At 44.3% G+C, this 23,312-nt stretch overlaps 1 protein-coding gene across 4 annotated transcripts in view; it reads right to left on the minus strand.

Moving 5' to 3' along the window:
- Positions 1-23,103, minus strand: part of SUPT3H (SPT3 homolog, SAGA and STAGA complex component) — a 267,603-nt gene extending 244,500 nt beyond the window's left edge. For 2 of the 4 annotated variants that reach the window (XM_060272337.1, XM_035110311.2), the window contains exon 1: positions 22,791-23,018. The gene's annotated coding sequence lies outside the window, so the exon portion shown is untranslated. The other 2 variants (XM_035110313.2, XM_035110312.2) reach the window with 2 other exon arrangements.
- Between the last annotated feature and the right edge of the window lie 209 nt (positions 23,104-23,312).

Here is a 23,312-nt window from a genome sequence, read left to right on the forward strand (position 1 = left end):
CAGATGTCTTTTAAAAGTCTAAAAGTCAGATACAGTCATACCTCATGTTACGTCCACCGCGGGTTACATCCTTTCAGGTTGCACTCTGCGCAGAACCTGGAAGTACCGCATGCGCAGAAGCGTCAAATCACAACCCACAGACGCTGGTTGCGAATGCTGCGGGTTGCGAACGTGCATCCTGCACGGATCACATTCGCAACCCAAGCGTCCACAGGGCGGGCGTCACTACCGAGAAGGCCCTCTGGCTAATTCCCTGTAACCTCACTTCTCACAGTGAGGGAACCACCAGAAGGCCCTCGGAGCTGGACCTCAGTGTCCAGGCTGAACAATGGGGGTGGCGACGCTCCTTCAGGGATACTTGACTGAGGCTGTTTAGGGCTTTAAAGGTCAGCACCAACACTTTGAATTGTGCTCGGAAACATACTGGGTGGCCAGTGAAGATCCTTTAGGACTGGTGTTATGTGGACCCAGAAACCACTCCCAGTCACTTATTAAGAAGTATACAACCAGTTTTCACTTCCTAAACTGTAACCCTTAAGAACTTTCAGCAAGACAGTATCAAGTAGACACCACAACCTGGTGAAAATACCAATGAACAGTATTTCACTGACTGACTGAAGGACTTGAATTACTCAAGTGCAAACAACCCCCATTCTTTCCAGTTACATGAATGCAGTTCCTGTACATTATCTGGCTTTTCACCTTACAGCTACTTTAAATTACCTTACCTATCGTGCAGAACTAGCTTTTACTCAACCCTTCTCTCACTAAAACTGCTTCTACACATTAAAAATAATGAATAAGGCATATAATTGACTAAAGTATCTGCTTTCTAATAGTGCAATCCAACCACGTCTGCTTGGAATTAAGAACTACTGATTGGGGCTTTTTCCCAGATCACAGAATCGCAGAGTTGGAAAGGAACATCTGAGGATCATCTAGTCCAGGCATCCCCAAACATGGCCCCTCCAGCTGTTTTGGGACTACAATTCCCATCATCCCTGACCACTGGTCCTGTTAGCTAGGGATGATGGGAGCTGTAGTCCCAAAACAGCTGGAGGGCCGAGTTTGGGGGTGCCTGATCTAGTCCAACCCCCTGCAATGCAGGAATATGCAACTGTCCCATATGGGGATCGAACCTGCAACCTTGGCATTATCAGCACTATACTCTATCCAACTGGGTTAGTAAGAATATATTAATAAGAAAACATGTTACTGACATCATATACTCATTGTTATGCTTTGTCAACAAAGGAAAAACACAGTCATCTACAAAGATCCTTAATGACACAAAAGTCTAGAAAAAATGAGCCAATGTGAAGCGTTGGCATCAACTGGCATAATCTAAAAGGAAAGGTCAAAGCTAGTCTTTTACGCTTCTACTAGATGATCATGGCTACTGTCATATAAGCATAGCTGCCAAGTCTCCCATTTTCGCGGGAAACCCCCGGATTTTAATCCGTTTCCCACTGTTCTCCCGAATGGAAAAAAATCCCGGAAATCCCCTGGATTTCCTACCTGCCAGGGAGCCTCCATTTTGGGTGCTGGCGCCACCCGATTTCCAGTGCCCAGACATGGGTAGCGCGGCACCGGAAGTCACTTCTACGCATGTCCGGATGCATAGAAGCGACTTCCGGTACCGCTCCGCCCATGCCTGGGCACCGAAAATCGGGCAGAGCGGCACCGGAAGTTGCTTCTATGCATGTCCGGACATGCGTAGAAGCCACTTCCAGTGCCATGCTACCCATGTCTGGGCACCGGAAATCGGGCGGCAGCGGAAGTCGCTTCTATGCATGTCCAGACATGCGTAGAAGTGACTTCTGGTGCCGCGCCGCAGCTGATCCCGCATTTTTCAGTGGGAGACTTGGCAGCTATGCATATAAGTCTTACTTTTGGTGACGTATTTGGGTAATGTGCTCTAAGCTTTACAGGTGGCAGGGAAGGCAACAATCATGAATACTATCATGGAATCATAGAACTGTAGAGTTGGAAGGGACCCTGAGAGTCATCTAGTCTCAGGTAGATGCAGGAATCTCAACTAGATCATCCATGACAGATGGCCATCTAACATCTGCTCAAAAACCTCCAAGGAAGGAAAGGGTCAGAAAGAACCATAGATGTTACACAGGTAATATTCATATGCTGCCAACAAACACTATAAGCATTATGAGCAACACACCATATTCTGAACAAAACTAATTATTAGACTGAAAAAACAAATTATTTTTAATATACCGTAACATACTTCTAATGGGAATCGTCAGAATTTTCAGCTAATGTACAGTACTACCAACTCATCCAAATGCCTTGGTCTTCGATTCCTGTCATCAGATAACATTTTAAAATGAGAGTACCCACAGAATAGTTGCTGGTTCCCCTCCACTAATCTCTCTAACTTGCAAAAATCTAGCAAGCCTTCATTTATCCATGGTCTACTCATTTCTTACATTATTATTAGCAACAGTGGCTTTAAAGAATGAAAAGCAGATGTTCGCATCATTGCCCCTCAGTCAGCACTCTTAGATTTGCCTATTATAGTTTTACCTTTCACCTATACACATTTCCTATAGCACATAATTTATACAAGTTTTTTGTTACGATGGTTAACTAGTGCTGTATTTCACGCCATAATTATCCACAAGTCTTATTTTAAATATATTGCTCTGAACACTGGACAAGTCAACTTTTCTCCTTGATCACACAGGAGGTTTTATATTACGGTAATATAGATTTCCTTTGCCCAAAAGCAAAGATGAACAGGAAGTGACAGGCCAGGTCTTGAGGTAAAACTATATTTCACAATGTATATAACGTGATATAAAATAGTGTCATTTCTCAGCTGACCTTTTGCAATTACATTTCAGTTTTCCATGTAAGTCCAGTTTCCAGCAAAGTTCCAAACTCTCAGGCACATACAAGCACCTTAACCAAGCAAGTGAGGAAGCCTGAGTCTTCATCCACCAGGCCCCATCTTTCCCCTAAAGGCCTTCTAGGAAACTTGGAGTGACTTGAAGCAGCAGCAAGGGCTGGGCCAGTACGGCCACAGCAGGCTCCCTTGGCACCCCATGTCCCTCCTGGGAGGCAGGCCCATGCAGTGGAGGGCAGCTGGGTCCACTTGCCCCAGGCTTTGGAGGGCTAAGCCATGCTGGGGGGGCCGGCCAGGGACCAGGTGCTTTGGGGTTAGAGTTTATTACTTTATTCTAACCAACGCCATGGGCACTGGACAAGCTCTGCACGGGCCTGCATACGTGTGCATCGCGTGTAGTATTCAACATGTCTACAGTCTACCTACAGTGTACACTGGTTGCTAATCTGTACATAGGTACAATTATTCATATGCAGTGGTGTGTACATGTGTGGTCCCAGGGATTCCTGGGTAATATTCTAGTGTCCTTTTGCTCACAGAAAGGAATTCCTTCATCATACAATCCTACTCTTCTCTCATTGCCCGGCTGTACCGAACAAGTGATTCCCAACCTGTGATTTTTCAATATGCTGAAGGCAGTTTGGGTTTGAATAAAGTCATTTTCTGTAATTTCAAATAGTAATTCTGTAGTTTGAGTTCCCATAAACTGGAGAGCATAGATGGATTGCCGTGTTCTTAGGTGCTGTCCCGTATTTCTGTCAACAGTGTATTAGAGATAGCATGACATTTTAGTATGTGTTGGGGTTTTTTTTAACCTATGGCAGATGAGGCTAAAAGGCAGGGGTTATAGTATTTGTATGCTAATCCAAACTGTCTTATTAATATTCCATTTTAAAGGAGAATACAATTTAAAGATGACAAGACAAAGGGAGGGGAACCAAAATGCAATTAATTTTCAGATTAGGCAACTAGCAAAAGCAATTATTAAAAGAATAACCAGAATCTGAGTGACAACAATTTGTTCATGGTGTGGTGTAATACTTTTCTCTTCCTCCAGATCATTTTAATGGTCTTTTATTGACTCTCATCCTCTCAATTCACATCCCTACATCCACATCTCTCATAAATCAATTCTTTGCGCTGAACTTCAGAGCAGACGTGACCGGTGGGGACTCACCGGTTTCCTGCTCATGGGAAAGGTTTGTCTGCTGTGCTATGCAGGCTCATCTGAGACTGAACCCACGGAAAGTTATTTCTGAATACATATGCATAGGATTGCGCTACACAATTCATAGATGAGATTGAGCTTTAGGCCCTGTGCTGTTATTATCAGTGTGCTTAGAATACTTTTCAAACAACAAAGGGAATGGGAAGCATCCTGTTCCCCAGGCATCCCCCAACTTCGGCCCTCCAGATATTTTGGACTACAATTCCCATCATCCCTGACCACTGGTCCTGTTAGCTAGGGATCATGGGAGTTGTAGGCCAAAACATCTGGGGGGCCGCAGTTTGGGGATGCCTGTTGTTCCCGCAATGGCCAACCAGATGTCTGTGGGAAACCCAGAACTACCGTGTTTCTCCTAAAATAAGACACGTCTTATATTTATTTTTCCTCCAAAAAAAAACACCACGGCTTATTTTCGGGGGATGTCTTATTTTTTTGAGCGGGAGCTGGCAACAGCATGCTGCGCCGAGCCCCGACCCATTGAGAGCCGGCAGCAGCGCACTGCGCGGGACCCGTTGAGAGGGTTAGGGGGTTAGGGTTAGGGTTAGTGTTAGGGTTGTGCTTGACATGGCTTATTTTTGAGGACCGTCTTATTTTAGGAGAAACATGGTAGAACCTCAGCACAACAGTACTCGCCGCCCCCACTTGTGACAGGCAGTGGAGGTAGAACAGGGGACCCTAAACTAAGGCACGTGGGCCGGATGCAGCCCAATAGCCTTCTCAATCCAGCCTGTGGACGGTCTGGGAATCAGCATGTTTTTACATGAGTAGAATGTGTCCTTTTATTTTAAATGCATCTCTGGGTTATTTGTGGGGCATAGGAATTCGTTCATTTTTTTTCTCCAAAATATAGTCTGCCCCCCCCACAAGATCTGAGGGACAATGGACCGGCCCCCTGCTGAAAAAGTTTGCTGACCCCTGAGGTAGAACATGGTCATTGGGCCAGTGTCTGAATCTCTTTACCCACAGTGCCCTCATTTAACTCTGGAAGGGCAAAATTATTCATAGAAGATGGTGAAAACAATTGTACCCTGTGACTCAAATAAACTTTGAAGAAGAAACCAAATAAATTAAAAGCAATTTAAAAAATCAATGGCAGCAGCAACCCAAGGACACAGGGCATGTCAACAGAAACAGGCTTCTCGGAAGAGGTAGGTTTTTGCATCCTCTCCAAAAATGAGCAAAACAGCGGGGGGGCAGATCCTTCCACAGCCTCAGGCCAACTGCAGAAAAGACATTGCTTTCAGTCTAAAACCTGAGTGATCAAAACCCTATTTGCTTTGGCTGCTGCCTGCCCTCTTTTCTGTCCCTTTTACAGAAATCCTCAAAAGTTAAGCAAGAGAGAAAGAAACTGTGAGTTCAAATAGACTGGAAAGAATGGGAACCATGGAGGAGAAGGAATTTCTCTACAGCAGAGACTTCCCTCAGTAACAAGCTCAAGTTTGCTAGTCACACACAGCTGAAAGCAACTGACCCATTCTCCCCAAGTCTCCCTCTGCCCCATGTTGGCAAGCTGCCCTGGCCTGACTCCCTCTAGCCTCTTAACTTCAGGTCATGTAAATACTTCTAAGCAGGCACGTGAAACCCAGCAAGTCACGTCTCTATACATGCACACATAATGATGATGAACAAAAAGAAAGAAAGGATGCTGAATGCTCCAACTGTTACCAGCTAGCAATGCTTTTTCTATGGCCACGTTTTTATGCTTATAAGCTAAGGGTAGGTGTAGAACATTTTATTTAGATGAACCCTGCACCTCATTAGACCACCCTGTACCGTTTAAAATAATTACTTCCCCAGCTAAGATCTGTTAGATGGCTTAGATAATTAACTTCTTTACACATCAAAGTCTGATCATATGCATGTCCTATTTCCTTTCTTCCGAACATAAAAAAAAAATCTCAGCCAAAAGCAGAAGCACTCAAATCAATTTTCTCCAATAAATCCAACTAACATGAAATTCAAAACCTACTGTAATATTCAGTAGGTCAATGTACTGCAGTTGTTTTTGCTTTGAATGTAAATGCAGCTGCATGCCATATTCTACAAAATGAATTCAGATGTTCAGATGGAGATGCAGATTATTTCAACATGCTGTAGTTTATACATGAACCCCCATAAGAAGATGATAATATTTGATTAACACTATTTAAAACTAGTGATTATGAGGTTCTAGCTAAATCTACGTAATATTTGCCAAATTCCTTTCTTCTGAAGGAAAGTCTGGTATGCATAAAAATAATTTAAAACAAAATGAAAAACATAACATTTAATTTTACAAAAGCTTTTATCTATAGTCATCTGTATGAAAGCTATCATACTTTCTCTGTAATCTGTTATTTTGCACACTGAATGCTGAGCAGTTTCCACTCCAGCCCAGTCACGATATATCAGGTTGAGTGGTACTGAATCTTATTTAGTGTTACTTAAGAACGGGAGGTTCCTTAGCACCACACAGCAAAGGCAGCAAAGGCCATTCTAGAGGTTAACCACTTCCACATTATATCTGTATCCATGGTGGCATTACAGATGGGAAATAATCTCCTTAAGTGATCATGGGAATGCATATACATTAGGAGTACATTTTAATGTACTGTATTTTAAACTTTGTTGGAAGCTGCACAGAGTGGTGGGGTACCAGAGAGAGAGAGAGAGAGAGAGAGAGAGAGAGAGAGAGAGAGAGAGAGATAACGTACCGTAAGTATTACCAATGCCAACCATTTTCAAAGATGTGAAAGGATCAGTGTTTAAGATGGAAGAAACCTTGGCAGAGACCCTCTGGGTTATTTACCCACTTGTAAGCAGGCAATAATGCTGCTGTTCAAAGCAGAGAATATCTTCAATTTATATGAGCTCTCTCCAATTAATCTGGAAGTAATGTGAAGCAAAACATAGGATAGTAATAAAGCACATCCTAGAAAAGAATGATTCCTTACAAAATTCACTGACGTTCAGCACTTACACTACCGTAATTATACCAAACTGCGTATTCCACCTTTTCCAAAATACAAGTAGTAGTAGTAGTAATTCATTATTTATACCCTGCCCATCTGGCTGGGTTTCCCCAGCCACTCTGGGCAGCTCCTAACATAATACTAAAACACAATAAAACACCAAACATTACAAAATGTAAGTCATACCTATTGTGGCAAGTGTTTGTGGCAAGGATCAATGGGGCGATGGCATTTTATGGACTTCTTTTTCTTTCTTTCTTTAAAAAAAATAATTATTAAAAAGCCACATTAATACAATGCCAGATTATAATACAATTAAAAGAGCCAATTATCCAATTCCAAATTAAACAATTTTGAATAACTTCCCGTGTTCTGGGTTTAAAGAAATGATACTGTATTCTTATTTCATCCTGCTCCAATACTTAGTCCAAATACGACAGTTCCGATCATAATCCTTTATTTTAACAGCTACTGATCTGATGACTTTCATTCGTATTTAACTATTCCATATCCATTAATTTTGCCAGGGGAAGTTTTTATCCTGTAAATTTCTGTGTGAAATGTTTGTTTTACATTCATCTTTACTCTTCCTGATGTAATCCATCATCCTCAGAATTCACTTTCGCTTCTGCAGTCAAGGACTGCAATTCTTACCGCATCACACACCATTTTACTTATCCAACACAGAGAGAAGTCTGGCATCTCACCATAGCCCTGGGCAGAATTATCTTCTTTGATCCCTCTCCTATCCGTTAACAAGCTGGTATCTCGCTGAAGCCATGATAAGTCAGAACCGAAGTCCTCTTTACCATTCCTTCTGGTCAATGCTACAAATCATTACAATGTTTTCATACAGTTCAAATCTTACAATTAATCCGTAAAAATTATGAAGTTCTCGTTAATTCCCTCTTGCATTTTTCCATCCATTAACAATTAATACTTTGGGGGAGGCTTGCCAAATCATAAAACAGCAAATATAATGTACTTAAATAAAGGGTAAAGGCTCCCCTCCCCCGACATACTAATCAGGTTACGATGAAAATCCTCTCCAGATCCTTGGCACTCAGTGGCTGATTCATTTAGCAGGTTATCTTGTCCCTTAGTCCAGAACATGCCTGTTACTTACGGTAGATCCAAATCCAAATCCATCCTAAGAAACAGAAGAACCTCCGCTCATGGTGGCTGTGTTGGGAGAGTTTCCGATACGTGCAGTGTTATGCACTCAGTGTTCCCTGCCTCCCACATTCCGTCGGAACGAGAGGCAGGTATCAGACGATCTGCGAGTGAAAGCTCAACCCCCCAACTCGGGGGGGGGGGCTTGTAAGGATAATTACTCTCAAATTATCCTTAATTAGTTGCACTAATGATCTCCGCTAGCGTGGGAACCACTTTTCACCATGCACCAAGCAGTGGAAGTGATTCTTCTTCTTCTTCTTCTTCCTTGAGTATTGGAGCCTATTTTCAGGCAAACCACTGATTTTGTAATTATTTGTGCAGCAGGCAGTTAAGTCCAACATCTATTATTTCCAAGATGAGATGGAGGGAGTAGGGATTTCCTTTCCCTGAAAATGCTTAGATTACCTTAGGCACTGCAAGTCGTGCCATGTTGTCCTTGCAACCAAGAAGTCACTACTCTTTATTTCCATATTTTTTCTATGTAAATGCTGCTAATTTTAATGAGAGGGTAGGTGTCATCTTTCTTGAGAATTACTGTATCTTAGGTAAAATCCGGCTTACTAAACCTATCTAGCCAGATATTTCATCCTGTCATCTAGAAAGTGAAATGGATAACACTTGCATGAAAATGAGTCTGTGTGGCATTTTAAAAAGCCCAGTAAATTAATTACCCAAAATGGCCAAACAAACATTCCTTGAATTCCACAACGATATCATCAGCTGTATAAAATCAGCAGCTATATGTGTTTACATATCTACCTTTTGCACTCAACGTCAAATCTACTCAGAAACTTCAGTTGAATAGGATTAGTATACTATTTGTGATATGGCAAGCAAGTCTACTATTCAAGGGGATGGGTAGGTGAGAAAATCCATAGCAACGATAGTTGCTTATGCAGCTATAACCAGTGCTTTTTTAAATAAATAAAAAAGGCACCGATACTTACCATGAAATTGTTACAATAAGTGCAACACTTTAGACATTTGGGGGGGGGAGGTGCCAGTACGGCATACCATTGAGTACCCCCAGAAAAAAAAGCACTGGCTATAACCCTTCTTCCTCTCTCTTTTTGCCAGAATGATTTGGGTAAAGGTCTGACCCTGCTGATTATCTAACTCCCTCAGCAACACACTTCTTGAGTTGTATCCAACCAAGTTGTTCTGTTAGCACAAGGACTTTTGCCTCTACAGCAGATCTTTCTTCCCGCAACCCCAATCTTCTCCAGATAGGTGGGGGGGACCCCATAACAGATTTTGGGGGTGTGAGAAGAGAGGAGGTCCTGATGCACAAGTGGAAGTCCTTGCACTAACCAGATGACTTCACTGGATAGAAACCCCTTGGGTCTGGCATAGGCAAGTTTTAGCAATGCCATTTCCCAGATCAAAATGAGAATGCTTTGTCTTAATAATAATAATAATAATAATAATAATAATAATTTATTTGTACTCCGCCCATCTGGCTGTGTTTCCCCAGCCACTCTGGGCAGTTTCCAACAAAAATTTAAAATACATTAAAATGTTACACATTAAAAACTTCCCTGAACAGGGCTGCCTTCAGATGTCTTCTAAATGTCAGGTAGTTATTTATCTCTTTGACATCTGATGGGAGGGCGTTCCACAGGGTGGGCGCCACCACCGAGAAGGCCCTCTGCCTGGTTCCCTGTAGCTTTGCTTCTCACAGTGAGGGAACCGCCAGAAGGCCCTTGGCGCTGGACCTCAGTGTCCGGGCAGAACAATGGGGGTGGAGACGCTCCTTCAGGTATACAGGATAGGCCGTTTAGGGCTTTAAAGGTCAACACCAACACTTTGAATTGTGCTCGGAAACGTACTGGGAGCCAATGTAGGTCTTTCAGGACCTTCAGCTGCCCAAACGCTCTTCACTGCATTCTGGAACAATAAACACAGCAGCTGAAGCTGTTTTCCATACAGGTGCAAAAAACCTATAGGCAGACATGAGCTACAACCAAAGGTTGCACTCCTGGTCAGTGTTTCACAGACATGATCTTGACCAATGTGCCTTGGAGTTTCATAACCCACCCATGAAGAGACCTGGGGACATGGAAATAACAACAAATTCAAAAACAGAAGTACAGTAACAGTAATCTGTTCTGTACCTGCTTCAAGTCTGATTGTGAAAGAGTAGCTAGAGGACTGAGATGCATTTGGAGACTGAGAAAACAAGGCTACGGGCTTAATGAAATAGATAAAAGTTTTCAGATAGAGATTAGGTTTTTTTAATTACTGCCATTGTAACCTCTGTATACTGATATATGCTTTTTAAACCAGGTGCATTATTGGTCTTTGATTACAGGGAACCACCAGCTAGAGCAGGACTGTGGGCAGACTCCAGTGGTGAGGACGGGGTGCTTAGGGAAATACCAGGGAGAGAATTGCTTTGGGCTTCCATCTACTCAGCACTGCTCTCTAGGGCACAGCAGCTTATGAAGATGAAGCAGAGACTATCTTTTTTTAAAAAAATATATATATTTTTATTAGTTTTCCAATTAAAACCAATTATATCACATTCATTATTTCAAATTATACACATATATATCAATCAAACCGAATGTTATGCCAAATCATCTAGAAAATTTTTTTTTTGGGTTCCCATGCTTCAAGAAATTGGGGATTCCTCGCAACCGTCCACTGCCGTCTTTTTTCTAAAGTTCAAATCGTCCTCCAAGTTCATAATAATCCAGATCTTTCCCTTACAGTCACATAGATGTTTTCCACTTTCAACCGATTGTTTCCCAGCTGCTGAGATAAATATCAAACAAGGTTTCACAGATGTTCTTTCTCCTGTGTGGGTTAATCAGTCCAGCCTCCCCATAAATCTTCTTAGTCTGGAGCTCCCTGTTGCGTCAACACGAAGCAGCGCCATCTTAAAAAGCTCAAATCACTTTCGTTTTCTCTCATAGCCATGTAGATTAACGATCTTAGTAAAATTTACAGCTTTTCCAGGCAGAAGACCCAAACATCAAACCATAAACTCTTGGTAAATTAATGGATCTCCTTGCCCTATAGCTGAACTTAGCTTCAGGTCGCTGCTCCAATTCAAAGTGCGTCACAGCTCATAAATCCTCCGAACGCGTGCAGGCACTCCTTCCGTCCAACTAGGGGGGGGCTTTTCTCATCGGCAACTCCACATCTTTAAAAAATATGCTCAGTAACAACAGTTTATAAAGTTCAACTCACACAGTCTTTTGCTTCTCTTTCACTCCAAACAAGCCAGGACATCGCGTCTGGGAAGGTACGAAGTAACTCATATGAAGGAAAATAAAAAAAAACTCACTTCCCTTATCGCTCCGTCCCCATCAATCCTTCTTCCAGATGATATACAGCCTTTGACTCCTCTCCCTCAGCAGCATAAATTTCTCAGCAGTAAACAGCGCTCATGAAGCAGAGACTATCACCATAGCTCATCAAATTCGCTTGTACATTTTAAGAATATGCTTCAACCCACATTCTTATTTTAGTTGGCTACATGGTCAAAAGTCATGCTTTGTCAATGTGGATGTTATGATAGTTAAGTGCATCAAAACATGGCTTGATGCCATATCTGAATTAAATCAATATGTGACATAGATGTATGTGTGAATCAACCCAAGTTCCCTTACAAACCATCACAACAGGAAATGTGTACAGGAACCACAGGAAATAACGCTATTTTCTCATTACAATAAAACAGAATGTTGTAGACAGAGATTTCTATTTTGCTGCTCCTTGTGTTTCTATTCTTCAAGACTTGCAATGAGAGGGATTAATACTCTACTACCGGTATTATATAAGCAGGGACCCAGGTGGCGCTGTGGGCTAAACTACTGAGCCTAGGGCTTGCTGATCAGAAGGTCGGCGGTTCGAATCCCTGTGACGGAGTGAGCTCCCGTTGCTCGGTCCCAGCTCCTGCCAACCTAGCAGTTCGAAAGCATGTCAAAATGCAAGTAGATAAATAGGAACCGCTACAGCGGGAAGGTAAACGGTGTTTCCATGTGCTGCTCTGATTTGCCAGAAGTGGCTTTGTCATGCTGGCCACATGACCTGGAAGCTATACGCCGGCTCCTTCGGCCAATAATGCGAGATGAGCGCGCAACCCCAGAGTCGGTCATGACTGGACCTAATGGTCAGGGGTCCCTTTACCTTTACCTATTATATAAGCAAAACCAACAAATCTTGCTTGCTTTTCTATTTAAGAAGTGCCATAAGGAATTCATGACGCTGGATACACTGCAGAGCCTTTAAGTTCACAAATTCTGATGCTCATCCTTCTTTACAACTATTGCCACTCACTCATTATAAGGAAGAAGCAGGATTTTTACTATTTGCTAATGCAAATAGTTTTCTCCATTAAGCAGGATTTTTACTATTTGCTAATGCAAATAGTTTTCTCCATTAAGAAAGCATTGCAAAACTGATGTCCACTACAGAATGTCTATCTATGGCAGGAAGTTTTGTACACACGAGGTCTCCTCCCAAATGTAGCCCCTCCAAAATAGTTTGAGATGTGATGCAGATTGGGCTACTGAGGGAGGGGGAAAGAGGCAAAACTTAGAAAAGTTATTCCACATGTACAAGAGCAGGTCTGGATCCAAGCCATTATATTTGATATTGTTATTTTGGCAGGAGCAGCATAATTAATGGCCAGCGTTTAAGGTGTAAGAACTCATATGAGGCAACCAGCTCAATTTGCAGACTGGGTGTACCATCAAGGACAAACAGCCCTCTGAGCCATTTTCTCGCACAAAGGTCTCACTGAAATGAATGGGAGCTTAGCAAAGTGTCAGGCTCTTCCACAGCTCCCATGTCTTCCAAGAAGCCAAGGCGTGTGGCAAGAGAATAGTCTAGTACACTGTGCCTCACACCAACAAGAAACTGCAGAAATTTCATGCCTCCAGTAGTCCAAAGCCACGCCTCAAAGAGCAACAACACTCTGTCGGATTAGTGCCATGTGCTCCAGCTGCTGCAGGGGGGCTGGCAGCACAGGACGCCTCTGCTAAGAAATCTGCCCCAGCTGCCCATGTGCTATCGGGACAAGTTCAAGGCTCTTGCGTTGACACACAAAGCCCGGAGCAGCTTGGGTCCAGGTTACTTTAAAGACCCCCTGAGCCCTCAGAGCAGGTGTCAAATGTGTGCTGCTGTTAGCTGTCCCCTGCACTACAGAAGTTCAACTGGCCTCCATTGGAAGTTGGGCATTTAGTGTCACGGTCCCAAGCTGAGACAGACTATTCCAGCAGATTGGGCAAGGCATTCTTGCTTTTTTATTTTCAGCGGCATCTCTGGAAGAGTGGTTTTTTTAAATGCTAGCAGGCCTTTGCAGTTGTTGAAATTGATTAGCCGGTCACTTTAATGATTATCTGAATTGTTTTAATAGTGTTTTATTGTTGTATACCACCCTTATATTTTATGTTATGGGAGTATATAAATAATTTTATAAATAGAATATAGGTAGGTAGGTGTGTGTGTGTGTGTGTGTGTGTGTGTGTGTGTGTAAATATACACAGGCTTCTGCAGAAAGCCACCCACAAATCATTTCTGGCACTGCGCATTATATCTTGGTTCCATAGATGGCAAGCTACTGCCCTGGTGTTGCAGCCAATATTAGGAAAGCTATGCTTGGGGTAGAGATGTAATATTGTAATAACATTACAGAATAGAGGTAAATAAGGGCATTCTGCTTTAGGGTGAATTATGCTTTGTATGTAGAAATTCTGAGGCAGCTCATTGTGACACAAATAACCTAAAAAGGAGCAGCAGAAGGAGAAGAATATTTGTGGCTGGCTGGGGTATGGATAAGTAGTGAAAGCCTAGCAGTGAAAAATGGCAATATGTCAAATTATGTCATTTCTTATGCTTGCCCAAGAATCTTATGGGCTTTTTAAACTTTATTGGATACTTCACTAAAACAGCAGAATCAGCATAATTTGACTGCAGAAGCAATCAAAATCACATCAACATCTACTTGAACTTCTGAAAGCATGTTGACACATTCTCTCTAAGAATATAGCAAGAGACGGTTCTTTTCAAGAGGACTCTGTTTTCTGTACTCACAACACAAACCAGATCTCACTAACAGTAACTCCAGGAAAAGTATTCTACTGGTACATTCCTAGATGCCCTTGGAAACCTAAGGTGATAGTCCAATACAGGGTTGAATAAATATTCCCAGTTCTCAGGGACCAGTAATACCTACATTTTCCAAGTGCTTGAGAGTTTCTCAGCCATGGCCAGAGTGAACCATTTCAGGTTGTCCAATGAATTCCATCCTTGGACTGTCTAACAAAATTAATTCTACTGATCAGAACCTGTGCCATTCAGCACCTATCTAAACATAACTACACTCCAAATCAAATCATCTTTGCAAACCACACAAATTGCATTTGTGGCTCAATATAGAGAAGCATTATATTACAAGGTCAATAGATATGAGGGCATACATAGTAAGTTTGGGCTTGTAAGTTGACTAAATTGAATTCACAGAAGAACAGCAATTACTGAGAAAGTAGGAGCAGCACAGAAATTTGTGATTTGCAGATGTTTCAACAGTCACAGCTATCATACGAGTGGAAGTTAGTGAAAGGCACTCTGGCACTTATAGACACCGAGACAACTTGGACCCCCAGTGACAAACCTGGAAATCTATGAAACTGAACATGGAAGATCATTGGGAACATTTGTGTAAAAATAAATAATCACTGTGTGGTGGTGTGCTAGAGTGCCAAGCCAGGCAGAAGACCTGGATTGTTCCTAGATTATGTGAGCCCAAACTTTCCAAGGGGACAGATATAGTAGTCATGAGAGACTACAGTAACCCTGATATTAGAATTACCCTATTTTTCAGTGTATTGGACGAGGTTTTTTCACACAAAAACCATGTCAAAAAACTGGGGTCGGCCCATACACGGATAGTGGCATGGGGGGGGGGAGATGCCACTGTCCACAGGGAGCGATCTGGGAGCGCTGACTGGCGGCGTGTAGCTTTTCCCGATGCCACTGCACGAGGGAAACACTCCCTACCTGCATGTCGGAAATGATCTAGGGAGTGTTTCCTGCCCGCAGCTTTGGGCCATCTCCCCTCATTTTTTAAAATTGAGTCCCCCAAAATGGGGGGGGGGTCCTTATACATGGAGGCGTCTAATAGACGGAAAAGTACAGTAGCTTAGAATTCTTGGAATTCTGCTAAGAAAGGAAGGTCGAATAAATCCCCGGTTTGCCTTGCTGACAATTTCGTCCAGGAGGTGGAAAGAGAAACAAAAGGATCTGGTATCCCAGACATGATCCTCACCAACAGTGAAGAGGTAGTCAGTGAAGGGAGTAAGCTAGGGGCTCTGAAGTATATGCAAGCAAAGAGTAGAGGACAGAATAACCCCTTGCTTAAATTGCTTAAATTGATGGAAATTATTTAGGCTTGGAAAGCGAGTCAAATATTGTCAACTGTTATTTGACCCCAGTCAAATTACCCCAGTGTCATTATCTTAGTGCTGGGACGCAGGTAGCACTGTGGTCTAAACCACAGAGCCTAGGGCAGGGGTCCCCAGACTACGGCCCGGGGGCCGGATGCGGCCCAATTGGCCTGCCAATCCGGCCCGCGACGACCCCCGCCGCCTGCCGCCCACTCTTACGGTGCGCAGCGCAGCAGCGCTCTTCCGGGTCGGGAAAAAAGCGCCGAAAATCCTTTGTGTGCATGCATATGGGCCTCTCCCGACCCGGAAGAGGTCATTTCTGGTGCACTTCCGGGTAGGGGGAGGCCCATACACATGCGCACAACGGATTTTCGGCGCTTTTCCCACCCTGGAAGCGCGCCGCCGTGCCAGTAAGCGCCCGTGCGCATGTGCACGGGCGCGCACTCCCCCCCCCCGCCGGCCCGCACAGGCGCGTGCTCCCCCGCCCTCCGGCCCGCCGCGCGATCGGCGCGGTGGGAACCGGCCCAAACGCCGGTAAGTCTGGGGACCCCTGGCCTAGGGCTTGCCGATCAGAAGGTCGGCGGTTCAAATCCCTGCGATGGAGTGAACTCCCGTTGCTCGGTCCCAGCTCCTGCCAACCTAGCAGTTCGAAAGCATGTCAAAGTGCAAGTAGATAAATAGGTACTACTCTGCCGGGAAGGTAAACGGTGTTTCCGTGTGCTGCTCTGGTTCGCCAGAAGCGGCTTAGTCATGCTGGCCACATGACCCGGAAGCTGTCTGTGGACAAATTTCCAGCTCCCTCAGCCAGTAAAGCGAGATGAGTGCCGAAACCCCAGAGTCATTTGTGACTGAACAGTCAGGGGTCCCTTTACCTTTACCTTAGTGCTACTTATCTCCTAGCTCTGCAGCAATTGGGGCAAAACAAGCAGTGAAGCAAAGTACTATAATTTTAGACATCTCCAAACAGAGGCAAAAGTCTAGCAGGCAGCAGGCCAGTCTAGGACCAGGAAGACAGGCGTAGGTTCAAATCCTCACCTAGCCATTAAGCTCAATGGCAACATTGGGCCAGTCGCATACTGTCAGCCTCAGAACAACTCCATGAGTAGATTAATATAAAATGTTGCTGAACTACAACTCCCATCATCCCCAACCACTAGTCCTGCTAGCTAGCTGATGTGCATTATGCCAAGTTCCTTGGGGGAGGGGAAGCAAAATAATTTACTGCCGTAAGTAGCACAAGCATCAATTATGTTGGTAATATTCTGTTGCTCTCAAAAGGTTATTGCTTTTAAAATACTTGACCATTTTGTGACAATATTTGTCCCAATTCTTTTTTGCCTAGTTCAATTCTCAACCACCATGAACTGTGGTGTTTTCATGATCATTTGGTGGAATATATCACTCCAAAAGCTTCTGAGGAACAGTTGAGGGAGTTGGGCATATTTCACCGGAAAACATATCCTGAGACTGAGAGGGAATACGACATGCATCTTCAAATACAATGGTACCTCAGGTTAAGAACTTAATTTGTTCAGGAGGTCCATTCTTAACCTGAAACTGTTCTTAACCCGAGGTGCCACTTTAGCTAATAGGGACTTCCGCTGCCGCTCCACCACCGCCGCACAATTTCTGTTCTCATCCTGAAGCAAAGTTCTTAACCCAAGGTACTATTTCTGGGTTAGCGGAGTCTGTAACCTGAAACGTCTGTAACCTGAAACGTCTGTAACCCGAGGTGCCACTGTATCTTAAGGGCTGCCAGATAGAAGATGGACCAAGTTTTTTTCCGCCTGCTCTGGAAGGTAGGACTCGAACCAATGGCTTCAGGTTACAAGAAAGGAGATTCAGACTAAACATTAGGAACAGCTTTCTGACTGTAAGAGCTGTTGGACAGTGGAACCATCTCCCTCGTCAGATGGCGAACTCTCCTTCCTTGGAGGTATTTAAGCAGAGGTTGGATGGCCATCTGTCATGGATGCTTTAGCTGAGATTCCTGCATTGCAGGGGGTTGGATTAGATGACCCTGGTGATCCCTTCCAACTCTACAATTCTGTAATTCACACTGAACAGATTGCTGTCTGAGGCCATCACCCTCTCATCAGCAGAAGAGAGCACAAGAGGAAGCGGAGATCTAACTAGTTTTCTCCCCACCCCTCTGTGTGCATTACATTTCTCAATAGCCTCCAACATTCCACTCAATTAATTTCTGGTGGATTATCACACTTCTTGGGTTTGGCCTTGTGCCTTAATGTTGCCCTTGGGGTGCATATAATCACAGGGAATGCAGTGTCTAGCATGTCTTATTGCTTTAGGAGCTCATGCAGAAATGTCATTAGCCCCTAACTTTCAACCGGGCCTAAGATTATTATGCAAATATAATTGCTAAAACATATACATTTATTAAATTGCACACTGCTACAATTAACATGTAGTTAATTGAATAATCACATTTCAGACACTTCCTCTGCGTTTAATTAAGACCACAAAAGTCATTATTCAAGCTTCTGACACTGACACTGATCTGAAACAAGGTTGGCAACTCTTACAAAAATCTTTTGAGCAAAAGAAAAAAAAACATAAGAGAATCTTAAAAGCCGGCAAATAAATCACCCAGTCAAAAAACAAGTGCAGCAAATGCAAAGATTGATTACGTGAATCGGGACCATGGTTGAAAAAAGTATGCAATTAATTCCAAGGGGAGGTTTATAAATGTTTTGTAAAAGTATATTATTATGACTTATGGTATTAAGAAGAATGCTCAGAACAGGAGGCAAGAGAACCTCTTAGGGATGGGGTGGGGGTAGTTCCAAACAAGGTATTCCATAAAACACCTCATCAACTACATTCACTGACCAGTGCCATTTAACTTTAAGTTGCAAACCATCTCATAAGTTCAATCTTGGAAGCATTCCGAAATTAACAATGCACCCTTAATATTTCAACGTTTTGCCTTAACACATTCTCAAATGTTTCCTTCTGGAACGCCAAATGGTTTACACATATGTGGTGTGAATTTTTTAAAGAACGTGTACATGTTATGTACTGAATGTAGTCCCAGATATGCACAAACTACTGGGTTAAAGCGAAGGAGCTGGGGTAAGGGTATGTAATTTCTAAATCCCTCCCAAATGTTCCCCATTTCACACACAATAGCCTTATGAATTTAGATTTTGCAGCCTATGCAGCCTATGAAGTGATATAATCAGTTGGCAAATACCCACACATGGCATGTACTAGGGACTGCTAATCGTGAGGTCAGAGGGAAATGAAATGCAAAGAAGTACTGGTGTCATTAATTGGTTGTTAATAAACAATGGTGGTTGTTAGTAACAATGGCATCCTGGCAGGATAAGCCAATTAACACATATAGTGCGATAATAATCCATGAACCCAGAATAGACAGCATTGAACGCCTCTTCATGTAAACTTACCTTTGAAATTACCGGTATTCCATTTCAATATGGAAATGGTATTCCATTTCAATATGGAAATATGGATCAGTTACAGTGCCCTGGAAGGTTAAAATGTCCCTCATTGGTTTTTCACTATTGCCAGTTCTGATATCAGAGCTGTGTCCATTTTTTATTCTGCATGGAGACTGCCTGTTTGTCCTACATAGAATGCAGAAAGGTATTGCTGGGAGATTATGGCTTATGTCATGCTGGAAGATGAGCATGTGCAATATCCTCTAAAGTTGTGGGGGAATTACCAGGTCCTGTCATAAGGGCAGAGTCGGTGCCAAACTGAAGCAGAGGAACTGCTACTACAGATACATCAAGAGATTTGACCCTACTCTTTGTGGACTGAATCATCACTGTGGATGTTTATCACTCTACATGTGTTAATTTGGTGGCCCTGCAGACTGACGGGGGTTTTGCACAGGTATTCTGCAACATGTCACTGCCTGAATGACACAGAATTGTAGCACTAGAAGGGACCTCAGGGTCATCTAGCCCAACCCCCTGCAATGCAGGAATCTCACCTAAAGCATCCATGACAGGTGGCTATCCAACCTCTGCTTAAAAACCTCCAAGGAAGGAGATCTCCCACTGTTGAATAGCTCTTACTGTCAGAAAGTTCTCTTTGATGTTTAGTCGGAATCTCCTTTCTTGTAACTTGAATTGGTTTGAGTCCTACTCTCCAGAGGAGAAAACGAGCTTGCTCCAACTGCCATGGGACAGCCCTTGAGATATTTGAAGGTGCCTCTCATATCTCCTCTTTTGTTTTGTTATTCATGCTTTTCCATGTGCATTAGTGGTGGATTTATACTGGATCCCCCAAACATCTTTTTGCTTTATTAGCTGTTCTACAATGCTTGCCCAATGCTTCCAGCATGATGGCTGTCAAGAGAGGCCCTCTTGCCTTATATATATATATCATGAGAGCCAATGTACTGCAGTGGCTAGAGGGCTGGACAGGGGTGAAGGAGGCCAGGTTTCAAATCTTTCGGCCTAGTCTAGTCTACCCCACTGGGTTGTTGAGAGGATAGAAAGAGGGGGAAGGAAAACCATGAATGCCACTTTAAGTGTCTTTCATAAAAGGTGGGGTATAAATGTAATAATTGAATATAGTGCAACGAAAGCAGGTCAAATGCCCCTGCTCCAGAACATCTGTGAAATTTGCAGAATTTCAGCAGGAAGCAAGAAGAGATGTACCAACTAGAAATTAAACAGTATACTCACCCCAAACCTTTTGTAGACACAAGCCATATTAAAAGTGGGGTGCATATAGCCACCTCAATACCATTAGCATCAATAATCAGGAATGCAAATTTAAAAAGAGCACCTGGAGGGCTCTTGCATAGCTGCCACGTTTTCCCTTTTCTCGCGAGGAAGCCTATTCAGCATAAGGGAAAATCCCTTAAAAAAAGGGATAACTTGGCAGCTATGCTCTTGGCTTGCCGTGAGAGGATGTCTCTGTTACCAGCACAAACGTCTGTAATGACCACAGATAATTATGTAATTATCAGGTCTGTACTTTTTCTTCATCTCATTTCCCTGACCTCAATGTCTGCAGTTAACTCACAGTTGTCTGTACAGTATATGTACTTTAACTGAGGATCACACTTCATGTATCTGTTGAAGGAGACTGTAGCCCACAAAAGCCTATGTCAGGGGTTCCCAACAAAATTTTCTCGAGGAACCCTCATCGAGCTGCTATTGTGACAAGGACCCCCATTAATTCCTAATCCTAAATCTAATTCCTAATTCCTAATCTAATTTTCCCAGTAAGCTTAACACTGATCTTGGAAGGGTTAGGTTCAAGGGACACCGACAATTTAGGTTCAATGGACACTGACAAGATCGGTTCGAGAGTCACTGACTTACTTGCTTGAACATCAAATGCATTATCTTCCTCTTCATCTGTAGGCCTTTGTCGTTTTAACGAACCACTTTTTAACCAACGGTCCATTTTTAGCTACGCGAACTGTAGCTTCCGCGAAAACAACGCTTTGTTTACAAACACTACTGTTTTGCAAAGAGGCAGCGCGCGCCAGGGAGGAGGGAGGGGAATGGAGAAGACAGGGTACCTGCGCAGTAGCGCACAAATGAAGCCGACGCGCGCAAAGCATCTTGGGGAGGTGAGCGATAGTAGAATGCGCGCGCTGCCTCTTTGCAAAACAGTAGTGTTTGTAAAGTGCCACCTAACGGCATACAGCAGAACTACTGCCTCTATCTAATTCTAGTTTTGTGCTAGACTCTGCTCATGCAGGAAGCGGCCAAAACAAAAAATCTGTTATCATACGAAATATATTTAATATATTTTTTATTCTAATAGCATCTTGCGGACCCCTCTGGCATAGCTCGCGGACCCCTGGGGGTCCCCGGACCACCTGTTGGGAACCACTGGCCTATGTCATAATACTGACAAACAAAAGCAACATACCCAAACAAAACATCTACAATTTATATACTACACATGAAAAAACATAGCCACAGTTGAAGTTTATCAGATAAGACATCGTAAGAGCCTTGCAAGATCAATCCAATGGCCCATCTAGTCCAGCATCCTGTTCTCACAGGGACCCCTATGGGAAGCTTGGAAGCGGGACCTGAGCAAAAGTAGAGGGCAATGTTTTTCTCCTTCTCTCGTAACACAACAACTCATGGATATTGAATGAAGCAAAAGTTGAAAAATTCAGGACAGATAAAAGAAAGTTCTTCTTCACACAGCATACAGTTTAACTATGGAACTTGCTCCCATGGGAGGCAGGCAGGAAATTAGGCAGGGACTGTGCGGCCTCTCCATAACATTCAGATGCTATGGAGAAACAGAACTGAGCGTCCTCAGCATACTGATGGCACATCACCCTGAAACCCCAACTGGCCACCCCCAATGGCCTCATATATTAAATAGCTGCCAGGGGCCAAGAGGCACTCTCCCGATGCCACTCTCTGGACCTGAAGGTAGGATTAGAACTGCTGTAAAACATTGTCCCCGGTCCCATGGGTCCAGGATGGTTGGTGGTCTTACTTAAGTGCTGATGAGAGACCCAGAAGCAGGAGCGAGGTCACACTCCCTGTGTGCTGCTCTCTGCAGAGGGCAACCAAGGGCGACTCAGGCCTGTGGCATGGACTGAGCCCAGGCTGGAATGGCTCTAAATAATGTGCCCTCCAATAATGCTTGTAGCTGCCCCACCATGGCTCTCTCCACCACCTTCCCCAAAAGGGGATATTGCCAACTGGTCAATAGTTGTTCCAACCCAAAGCACCCAGAGCCGGTTTCTTGAGAAGCGGTTGTATCACAGCCTCTTTCAATGCAGCACAGATCACTCTCACACAGCAAAGCATTCAGGACCCTCTGGACCCAACCAGCCAGCCCCACTCTGTTAGCTTTGATAAGCCAGGAGGGTCAAGGGGCCAGACACTTTGGTGCCAGCACCTTGTTCACATCCGCTGACCGCTTAAGGTGGTGAAGCAATAAAACTGCTAGCACATCTGCAAAGCTAAGCAGGATCTGGGGTGGTTTCAAATTGATTGGGGAAATTTCGTGTTGAGATTCCTGCATTGCAGGGGGTTGGACTAGATGACCCTTGGGGTCCCTTCCAACTTTACAATTCTTTCTATAGTTCTATGATTCCGTGTGGAAACTTATCCCACAAAGCATCCTCCAGAATGGCACTGAGTACTTCCACCGTAACTGCAACTGGTTGCGGAGTGAGGATGGAAACTGACCGAGGCTGAAATACGCTACGGGGCAAGACAGTAATTCCGAGGGGTCTGGAGTCCCATCCGTCGGAGAGGCCGGTTGCCAGAGGAGCAGCTATCTGGCTCTGACAGAGACCCGAGACCCAGCCGCCCGCCTTCCTGCTCCGGGGCAGCCATTGCTTCAGACTGGGCAGCCCATGGAAGCCCTCGCCGCCGGGGGAAGAAGGGGACTCGCGGCGCTCCTGGGCCTCCCCCTCCCCGCTGACCTCGCTGCCGCGTCAGGGGCGCCCGCTCCGCCTCCTCCTCCTCCTCCGCCGCCGCCGCCGCTCCTCCTCCTTCCTGCGCCGGCCTCGCGGTGCTGCTGCTGCTGCTGCTGCCGCCGGGCCCGCCTGCTCCGCGGGGCCGCGCCGACGCCGACGCCGAGGGGCGGGACGGGCGCCCCGGCCACTTCCTCTGCGCCCGGCGGGAGGAGGCGCTGCTGGGCCGAGGGCGGGACAAGGCCGAGCAGCAGCTTCCTTCTCTGGCGGGGGGGGGGGGGCTGGCCAGCAG

Source organism: Zootoca vivipara, chromosome 3 (genome assembly GCF_963506605.1).
Source record: "Zootoca vivipara chromosome 3, rZooViv1.1, whole genome shotgun sequence".
NCBI lineage: Eukaryota > Metazoa > Chordata > Lepidosauria > Squamata > Lacertidae > Zootoca > Zootoca vivipara.